General features: G+C 35.7%; 1 long non-coding RNA gene across 1 annotated transcript; it reads left to right on the top strand.

Moving 5' to 3' along the window:
• Window positions 1-416: 416 nt before the first annotated feature.
• Window positions 417-9,861, top strand: LOC103779557. The gene is made up of 4 exons (XR_608196.1): window positions 417-449; window positions 1,176-1,255; window positions 4,647-4,966; window positions 9,673-9,861. It is a non-coding gene; the product is annotated as an uncharacterized LOC103779557 (long non-coding RNA).
• Window positions 9,862-10,818: the final 957 nt, after the last annotated feature.

The raw sequence follows: 10,818 nt of genomic DNA, 5'->3' as shown, positions 1-10,818 counted from the left end.
TAGGTACTGATCCATGCTCTCTCATTTCAGATGCTAGCTCCATTTATGAAATATAACTTATCTCCATTCTTTTTAGACCACGCCAGATAAACTACCAAAGCTTAATATTTCTTTTTTTGACTCTGAAAAGCAAGTCCCAGTAGAAACTGAATGACTCTTTTAAGAGACAATGTGCTTCCCCAGTATCTTTCCACCACACACCGGCTAACAATTATGGTTAACTCAACAGTTAGACCATTCCAGGACTATCTGGCTAAACATCCCTCAGAGTATGAATTCAAGCAAACAACAAATTTTTAATGTCAGAAGAACTTGGACAACTCCACCTACCAGGTAAACTTGTCATTTCTGAAGCTTAGCAAACTCACCACCTCATCAAACACTGACACTCTGCAGAAGCTCTATCTGGGGATGAAGGAAAAGGCTCTGCTGGCACACAAGGACTTGTGGTAAGGTACCATTATTCCCCCCCCAGTTCTCATATTTGGATTAGTAACTGCACTGCAGCTTCTGCATAGCTGTGCTTCAGGATCGTGTTTCAGGATGTAATTAGCCTTACAAAAAAATGAAGGGAAAATGTTTCAGTCATTTTATTTTCCATGCATAAAGCTACAACTTAAGGTGAAATCATTGTTGTAAATGGACAAAAGAAAAATTTCCACGCTAAAACTTCAACAAGAACGTTTGACACTAGTAGATGATAGCCTTTAAGGGCTGGGGTGGATTAAGAAAATGTGAGTTGAAGAAAAAAGTTCTAATTTTAATAAATGTTTTTATGTTAAGGTTATGCTTGCCAAAGTGCATTCTCTGTAAAATAATAAATCTGTGTTAAAATCATGCCATCTGGAAACTAAATTTCTAAATACATAATCCTGAACTCAATAAAATACACATTTTTGGTGTCATTTGAAAACATTCCATGCTCCTGTTCCTTATGCAACTGTAAGTACTGAATTTCCAGCTGTGCCTTGTCAGCCCACGGACCGAACATATTGTGCTGCTTTTCTTTTCCCTTAAGTGAGCTTTTTAGTTCTCCGAGTAACAGTATTAGCTGATTCTCTGCACACAGAACACAGCAGCGCTTTGTCCCCAGGGAAAGAAGCTATTTCAGACTTAACTAAGGAATCAGCTAACATGTTTCAACAACCTCTACTGTTTCTCTGTTTGTTTTAAAGATATCACTGTGATTCTGTTTCATTTGCAACTGGAGACTAAATGACACCAAGCAGAATCTGCTGTTAGGTTAGATTACAAGGTAAAATGTTTTACATTTTAAATTACTGCTTAAAGCATGGGGTTGAATGGCTTAAACTACGTGTTAACTTTGCAAATATGTATGAAATAATCCTAGCTATATTTGGCAATACTGAACATAAGCGCTTTTCTAGATAAAGTATGCAATAGCAGTTGATCTGCTTTTTGTTTGGTATGAATGTTTGCCATGCACTTCAAGCTTAAACTAACTGAAAGTGCAAATAGTTTTGCTGGTATGCCTAAATCTAACTCATTTCTATGCAACAGATGTAAGGAAGAGCACATGAAAAATCCTGGTAAATCACTTTAACCCCTGTGTATCATGAGAAATAATTGTGACATCTTAGAAACAGGAATTTAGAATGTGTTTGAATTTAGACTGAACAGATAAATACGGATTATTTAATAAATTCTGATACTCTGGCATTTCTAAAGGATCACTACTTTAAAAATTAACTATTTCCATTAACAAAACAGCAAAGTGAGATATACTAAACTTATTGAAGATAAACATTTGAAAGCTAAAAGCTACTGGACACATTGCATGATTAAAGTAAATGTAATAAAGATGCTTACATGTACTATTCATGATCTAAACATTTATGGGTAAAATTAAGAAGTATAGCAATGCTGAAAGTATCTGGCAATACAAAAATATAATAATTCGATTATATGAGGTATCTATAATTTTATGTGGATATGTAATCGTTTATTACAAAAGTTGTGCAAGTTGAATAGGTTGAAACTTCCCCCATTTAAAAGTTGGCTGGCACTATGCTAAATATAACTTCCTGACAGATAGTCTGCAGATTCCACTCACAGGCAGGAAAGGCCTAATGCATTTAAGGCCTTTTTCTGGTATGACATTCACAATTAGGGCCTTAAAATGTGACAGCATTTATTAAATAAGCCAAGGAAAGAAACATAGCTCAGTATTTTTTATGTGAGGAACACCATTCGGTTGAAAGTAGCAGTATTAAGCTTTCAATACTGAAGAGTTAACTTGGTGTGAAAATATATCATATAAACTCGCATGTGTGAACAAGATTACTTTATAAAGACATATTTGGGGGGTGTGTATGTGGTTTATGTTTGATTTTTTTTTTAATTGTAATTATAAAGTATTTAAGTAAAACAAGTTTCACTTTAAAACAATTTGATTTACTATAGAGTTTTACTCAATATTGCAGTTAGCAGCAAACCCCTGAGTAAATTTAATGTAACTCACCCTATATTATTCCTGGCTTTCAAAAATACATGCATAGAGAATGGAAAAGTATTTCAGTCATGCCATTATATGCCTCTGCCCACAAAAAGAAATGGTTAACTCTTAGAAAAGCCCCAGTGTAATGTGGCAGCATTCTAACTCCATAGCCATGGTGTTGTTACAAGGATGTGACTACATTTAAGATGTCACTAACTCCACAGAACAAATACACACATTCAAGACTTTTCTTTGTATATTCAGTTTTTCCCCAAGGGCTCTTCGTGTGCTTCATTCAAACCGAAGTTCACTCTGTAATTTTATAGCCAGTCATTACCATGCAAGGAAGTTAGAAAACAAAAACATTAGGTCATTTGTCCTGCAAGATGAGGTGCTAGAAAAGGAGCATCACTGCAGAGTACAAGCTTCTGCCTCTGTTTGATATGTTAACTAACAGTAATTTCTGTCAATAAAAGGTCAGTATAAACTCTATAGAGCATTTTGTAATAACTGATTTTAAACGGGTAGAAAGCAGTAAACTAAAGTCTGGATTTATTTCAGAACCCTTCTATTACATGAGCTGTTACATCAATTTGTGTAAGATGCATCTCAAATTCCTTTTTTATGGAAATAAAAACATTAACTTAGCTTAACAAAGTTGTGCAAATTAATATATATATTTGCTATAATATTTAAAAAATTAAAATAGCTGAACATAGAAACTACAACATTAGAAAGAAGTAAAAGCATACTGTTTCAATCTGATCCACTGCCAATTTCCCAATTAAAAGGGTGAGAATAAAGAATAGGAGAAAGCACGTGGAAAGCATGAAAAACATGCAATCAATCACGTGCTTTATGTTAAAGAAAAGTTAGGCAACTTGTACCAAAAACTTGACCCATTTTAAAAATCAGAAAGCACCAAGACACACAAACTTTAAAAAAAAAAAAAAAATCTGATTTGGGCACTCACAGTTCTAGTTCCTGAAATATTATGATACTGTATTTATATAAAGTAATTAACTATGATAAGACTAACTCCAAAGTGAAAGACTATATATAAAGCCAGACTGATGAACATTATGAAAAAAACATTTTTAATCCCCTCAATACTTCCCTAGAGAAACCTGATGGATATACTCTAAGCCTTGGCTTGGACACAAAGATTAAGTGTTCTAAGTCTTAAGTTTTTCCCTAATTCTCCACCCCACAAGAATGTTGGTGTCTCCAGACTATCACTTCAGTTAGGCTAGGTCACAGGACAAAAGCATCTCCTTTCTTGAAATAATTATGCCCCCAGAGCTACAAGAAATCATTAATAACATTGGCTGTGCACTGCCTTATTTCCACACTGGTATAGCCACGGCTGGATGTGCTTTCTATGCATACTCCTGAATCTTGACCACTCTGTTTTGGAATGCCACCTATTGGTGACAGCACATGTAATTTTTCTGTCACAAGCATAAGAAGGCTCAAGATATACAGTGAGTTTGAATTTTTTTGAAGTAAATGCAGAACATGACCCATTATAGATCAACCTTTTTAGACTACCTACGCTTAATTAAAACTTTGGCTAGAAAAGCAGATGAGGTTTGTCACAAAGAGTTCTACTGTGATAAAACTTTCAAATGTCTCCAAAAAGGTTCTGTGAAAGAAAACGACGGGTACAAAGGGAAGCAGAAGAAACATCTCTTTTAATTTACGGTGAAAAATACTTTGCACTGAAATGACAAACCAAAAACATTTGGGGCAGCACCTCAGAAATTAATTGGGCATTTTTCTCCTACATTGTAATTGCCACATTCACCAGTTATAATAACCCAGAATAAATATTAGCAATCAAAAAGAGAAAAATTTAAAGCTTTCAAGAACTGCCTTGTGGGAAGCAGTAACAATTATTAAACTACAAATGTCTGGTGGCACTGCAATTCTAAACTACCTCTTTAAATGAAACCCCAAATACAAAGCTAGAACCTATTTAATTTGACTAGTGCCCATAAGGGCAGAGAACCACTAAGTTTATATTGCTTGCATTAGCTTTCATTGGGCAATTTCCTTTCAAGAGGAACCTTGGTTATATTGACCTACCAGGTATTGGTCCACCTGCTTTGAAAAGTGCACCCTATGACTGGTATAAACCTAAAAGCTCTCTAGGTATCTAATTTTCTTCCTTTTTTTCCCATTCCAGGACACTTTCTGAGACACACAAGACCATGCAGGCTACATCATTAGTCTATTATTTCCTGCTTATCTCTCTGTGCATTCATTTTTCTCAAAATGAAACTAGTGCCCTTCCCAGGAGGCAAAGGAGAAGAATACGCTACAGAGCATTGGGAAGGAGGTTCTCAGCAGGGAACAGGGCCCCACGACAGCTGAGGATGACGCCTCCAGCTCCTGCTGCTGTAGTACCCAGCATACCTCTTATTAACATCGATGACAGTGTTATGGGAGTATTTGACTCTCTCATAGGTTTGGGTGGACATGAATCTAGTTACAGCATCTTGCCAGGTAAGAGTAATTCCCCTCTACTGCTTAGAGTGGGCCAAATTTTATCTTGATTTCAAACAAAATGCATAAACTTATGAAAGCTTATTTTAGCTCTATTTGCAACACATACCAAAATAAAACAGTTGTTTTTTTGCTAACCTGCTTTTGTTTCCTTTTATAATAATATTGTGGTCAGTATATAAAGCTTTTTAGTTGTCTGTGCTAAAGCCTTACAGAGAATCCTGCTTTGCCAGGGAACAGTAATGTTTCCTTCAATTTTTCTGCATTTTCTTCTCATCTTAACTAATGAAAATTTTCTTGGACTATGTCCGTAACTTCAAATGTGTAGCAACTTTGAAAGTCAGTTTGAAGAATTTCTTGCTCGATATATCTCTTAAGTCAATCAACTTTTCACTGAGGCCCTAACACCAATAACAACATTGTGTGAAATGGATTTAAGCTTTTTTTGGTTTTGTGTTTTTGTAAAGCAGCATTCAAGCTATTTCTACATGCAGTATTTTAGGAATAATTCTCTGTTTTATAAACAAACTAGCAGCACAATAAGAAACTCACAAATAAGACATTTATGATGCAAAGGGAGCATCATAAGCAAAGGGAGAGAAACCCCAGTGGATTTATTTAAAAGAAGTCCAATAGTGGGATTTATATAAAACTCACCTTTTCAGTGATCTGCAGGTTTTGACATTGTTGCACTACTTTGTATTTTATGGTTTTTTTTTAAGGGGGTGTGTGGATGACGATTTGATGTCTTAAGGACCAAACAAACAAAAAGCGTCGTTTCATTGATCTTTGCTGAAACCAGCCTTGATAATGGTAACAGGCCTTTCTAAGCCTCCTCAAAGACTGCAACTAGACAGGGATTGAGAACTAAGAGTCATTCGGTGCCTCCTTGGTCCTTAGGGCGGTAAAGGAAAAGAGAACTCTTGCTCGAGGACGCTTGTGATTTTATGTTCAACATCACAAGCGGGAAACGATGATTCACAAACTAGGAAATTAAGATTCACAAGAGTCTAAAATTCAAATATTCTTTCTGAAGAACTTCTGAATACTATTATCAGTGTTTTTGAACTTTGACACCCTGGTTATTAACCAACTAGAAATTAGAACACATCATTTCTTTTCAATAGAAGGAAGTTCAAAGAAAAGACACTGGGAGGAACCAGACCAGGATGTGTCCTCTCTATAGCTAATAAAGATGAAGATAGTTCCTTTCCAGCACCAAGAGATCACACACTGAGTAAACCATCATATGCAATTTTATTAATTGTATTAAAAAAGAAAAAGAATCCCCTGATTACCACTGCTCTACATAAAACGATAATAAACTATTTTTATAAGCAAAAAGTTAAGTCTTTTAGTATGTCACACAAGTGACATGACCATGAGGTTAATAGGTCTCAACTTAAATGGCAAAACATATTTTAGTTACATTCTCCTAACAATTGCTCTTTGTTGTGAGTCCTTACTTTCAGAAAGGCTGAACCATTTCAGATCAAATATTTCTAAGCAAGGACATTTTTTGAAAGCTAGCAAAACTCTTGACTATAGCACTTCTAGTGTGTACTGCAGTATTACTCTTATAATACATACCACTAACGTCAAACCTTTAATTTAAAAATATTTTTCAAATGAAACAGAGGAAAATATCACATAAGTAACATCCACTTCATGTAAGATATTCCAGGCCCTCTGTCGGAGACCATCAGTCATGCTGAAATCATGCATGGCTCTTCCCCTTTCCCCACCCCGTTTGTTTCTTTCTATCCGGACTTGCATCCAAAAGCTGAGCTAAAACCACTGAACTCATTTTATTTGGAACTTCATGCTGAATTTACACCATATTTCCAAAGGTTAAAAGTCCTGTGCTCATTTGCCAAAGACTTCAACCACAAGGTATTTTTTTAGTCTAGCTTTTAAAGTTCAAAATTTTTCCAAGTTAATGTCAGATTTGGAAAAAACAGAGCCTATTAAATAATAGAACATTATTATTAATCATGCTTCACAACAGAAGAAAAAGCAATCCAAAACTTCATTTTCATTCTCCTAGCTACTTATTTTGCTCTTAGTAGCCTAAAAAATAATTTACAGATATCATATGCAGGATGAAAATTAACATAGTTAAATAGAGGTTTAAGAATAACCAGACATATCTCCTTTCTCCATACAAAACCCACAGGATCAATTTAAAACAAATCAAACAGATCACCACAACATAAGATCATTGGCAGTTGCTTGTCCTTTGCAGAGTACAGCTGCCCATGAAGCAATGCAGAACTGGATGTACACTGTTGCAGTATTTCTGATATCTCTTAAACTTCACCTCTCCCTGCTCCTACCACCATGCTGAAGCTACTCAGAGGAAGTAGCTGGAGAGGAAGCTTTAAGAGTCATCTCAGCCTCAGAGAGGTTAAGTGAGTTCTAAGTTGCAGAACAACAGTTCTGCAACACAATAAAGGGCACCTCTTTGCCTGCGAGCACACACGCTTGTCCTATCTTTTTAAGTAGCTCTCATGTACACAGAAAACAAAATCTATCATTAAAGAAGTTTGCAGAGGCCAGGGCCTGATAACCCATATCTTTATGCTTATTCAGACAAGATCTGCACCAACTTCAGATACTAGTAGCTAAAAAAAAATAAAGAATTTAAGGAAGCACAGAAGAATTTCCATCTCAAGCCAGATATGTTCCTCTGGAGCCGCTGACATTTTATTGTTTAACATGAGAAAGTGTAGTGTTCTTTTTGTGTTTCCTTTGGAGATTATTTAAAAGAAATATCGTGGCTTCCTGGCAAGCACATAAAACCCAGAAGTAAGAATCCAGCGAACAGCTGGATTACAGATACCTGGGTAGAATGACAAGGGACTTAGAGCCAAATAACATTTGGCCTGGGCTCACCCACCCACCTCCTCCTTCAGTTAACATGGCTTGAGTGGAGCAGAGCACAATTTTGTGCAGCTGAAACGATGCATATGTACCCCTGACTCTTGAAAAAACAAAATGCAACTGTTCAAAAAATTAATTTCTCCCCCCTTCCATCCTGGGAGTAACTTAAATAAAAAGAACATTTTAAAATATAAAGGGTATAGGGGAGCATCCAAACAGGATGATTCTGGCAATTAGTTTTTATTCTAGAAAATGGGTTTGTATCCAATAGTCTTTAAAATGAAGGGCAAAGGAATACCTTTATTACAAAGTTAAGAGCAAGACTGCTGTGAAGGACTTGGCAAAATGCCTGAGTCAAATATTAATTCCAGAGACATTTCAAACCAAATATTTACAATATTCTTGTCAGGATGTTTAGAGACTATCCTGAATATTCTTCCCTTTAAAACTGAACAACCAAGCACTGACCAGGGTGGAGTGTGGGAAAACAAACCCTGCAAACAAAGCCTCCAAAGACAATTTGTCTATTGCAAATGAAAGTCTCTTGCACGGAAATTCAGTTGATAAGATTTTTCCACTGTGTTAGACTATCTTCATCTGAAGGAGGAACTCAAAACCAATTAGGAAAAGAGGAATTTTTATTTTTTTTTTTAAAATTTATACACAGGAAAGTACAAAGTAATTTAGAAATAGCTTTTCAGCTTGAAATGAACATTTCAACAATGCATTCTTACATTAATTAGAAAGAGGAAAAGGAAGGTGTGTAGGGGGTAGAGATTCTCACCCGATTCAGAGGTACGCTCGAAAATAGACAAAGATTTGCCTGGGATGAAGAATTTCAATCTTGGCTTTCCTTCTTTCAAAAGAGTGAGTGAAAAAAAAAAAAAAAAAAAAAAGGAAAAAAGCATCATCCTGGAGTCTGGATGAGATCTGCCCAGGAAAACTTTTGCTGAGGTAGGTTCCATCACAGGAAGGACAGAGACACTTGGAATAGTTGCCTTCCCAAATTTTTACAGTCTCCAAACAACTTGTCTACTGAATATCTCAGTATAGCTTACAAAATAAATCTCTTCTATATTTCTTCCTGAAAATTTCAATTGATACCCTGGGGAAATGGATGGTTTTTGTAGATTCATGTCTGGAAACTTCAGAAACGAAGTATTTGTTAGCACAAGTTGTTCAAGCTTACTACTTTTCTAGCAAAGAGGTTTTCTTCAGATCAAGTGATTTACAGAGAAGAGTAGATGTTTGCCATCTTAGCAGTCATTAAAGAATGGTATTTATTTCCATTAAGCCTATGAACAGTCACTATAAAGAGAATATTGTTACCCTTCTGCTTCCACAGAGCCTTAACAATACCTTCTAATTTAACATGATATTAGAAAAGATGTCTAATTCACAAGAGAGAAACAGAAAGGGATCTGGGAAAAAAAAATTCTCAAGTTCTTAATGATTTATTTTAAATCCATTGTGATGAAGACAACTTCTGCTTCTTTCTCAACTGTATCTAGCCATAGCTGTAAGGAGGTACCAGCCACATACACATTAACTGTGAGTCTCCCCCTTTACAGGCACCACAGCTGAGAGGCCAAGAACCAAGCAGGGACTGGAGACTACTAATAAACTGAAAAAAATATAGCTACAAAAAATAAGGATTAAGAGAAGATACCTAGAATAAGGTGTATTTTATATATTTTCAAAATGAGAACAAAATAGTAGCGCTTCTGTCCAAAGTTTTAAATAAGCACTGTTGGTTTTATTTCACTTTAAGCTATTTAACTCTTATTTAAGCTATTTAATTTTCTATTTTCCTCTTTTCTTAGGAAAGAAGGGGCACTGCACAGCTAATGGGATGATTATGTATGATAAAGCTGTCTGGTCTCCCAAGCCCTGCATTACTTGTCTCTGTTCAAAAGGAGAAGTGATATGTGATACAACCATGTGCCACACTCTGAAATGTTCCCAAACTGTTATACCTGCAGGAGAATGCTGCCCAGTTTGCTCTGATACTGGTACAGTAACCATAATATTTTTACTATTTTAGAACCACCTCATGCAAAACCTAACATAAAAGCTGCATATGTTTCTGTAGAGAAAGCATGTCTCGAATTGCATGATAGGAGCAGGTCTTAATAATTTTTACTCAAGCTGACTTCAGTTGCTTAGTGTACATTGGCTGCTGGATGAGTTTGATATAATATTTAAAGATGTTAAGTATGCAATAGTAAAGATTTTCCCCCCTGCTCCTCTTTCTGCTTCTTCCCTCCTACCTTTACAAAATGTTGGTAAATATTTGGTTACAAATATCTGGTTACATTTTATAACTCACTTCCATTTACAAAAGATCAATCAATAACTAGTAGCCATTATTAATGTATTAGACCTACCTAATAAATGTCATACAGTTCACATACTGGTAAATCTTTGTGTGTAAAAACATGCAGCTACTTGATATAAATCAAGAGAAGAAAGTCAGTTCACAAGAGGAACAAAGGAACTATAATCATGCTGCTGCTTCACAAAAATTTAAACAAAATTGCTATCTTTAAAAGAAAAGGAATGGGGGAGCTAAAGAAATGTGATTTCCTTCCCTCATTCCCAACACCCTGTCTACAAAGTACCTCATCTATCATAAAGCTATTATTTAGCCTCGTCTGTGCGTGAAGATACGACACACAGACATGCACTGAGTAGACACATCATAGAAATTAGCTGCAGAACTAGAAGTCACGTTGACTGAAACAACTAAATTCCTTTTATTTGAACTGCCCTGCTATGTCAGTAAAAACTTTGGTAATGGAGTTAACACATTTCCTTGGTGAGCTCCTCACTCACAGCCTTCTCTACACCTCACATTCCCTTGCACAGGAGAACAAGTCTTAACCTTTGTGAGTTTTACTCAAATTATCTTCCCTCTCACTTCCAGACAAATTTTTTTTTCCTCTTAAGATCATAGAATCATAGAATCA

Source organism: Merops nubicus, unplaced genomic scaffold, assembly GCF_000691845.1.
Source record: "Merops nubicus isolate BGI_N331 unplaced genomic scaffold, ASM69184v1 scaffold11529, whole genome shotgun sequence".
Lineage (NCBI taxonomy): Eukaryota > Metazoa > Chordata > Aves > Coraciiformes > Meropidae > Merops > Merops nubicus.
This window is presented reverse-complemented; position numbering and strand designations above follow the sequence as displayed.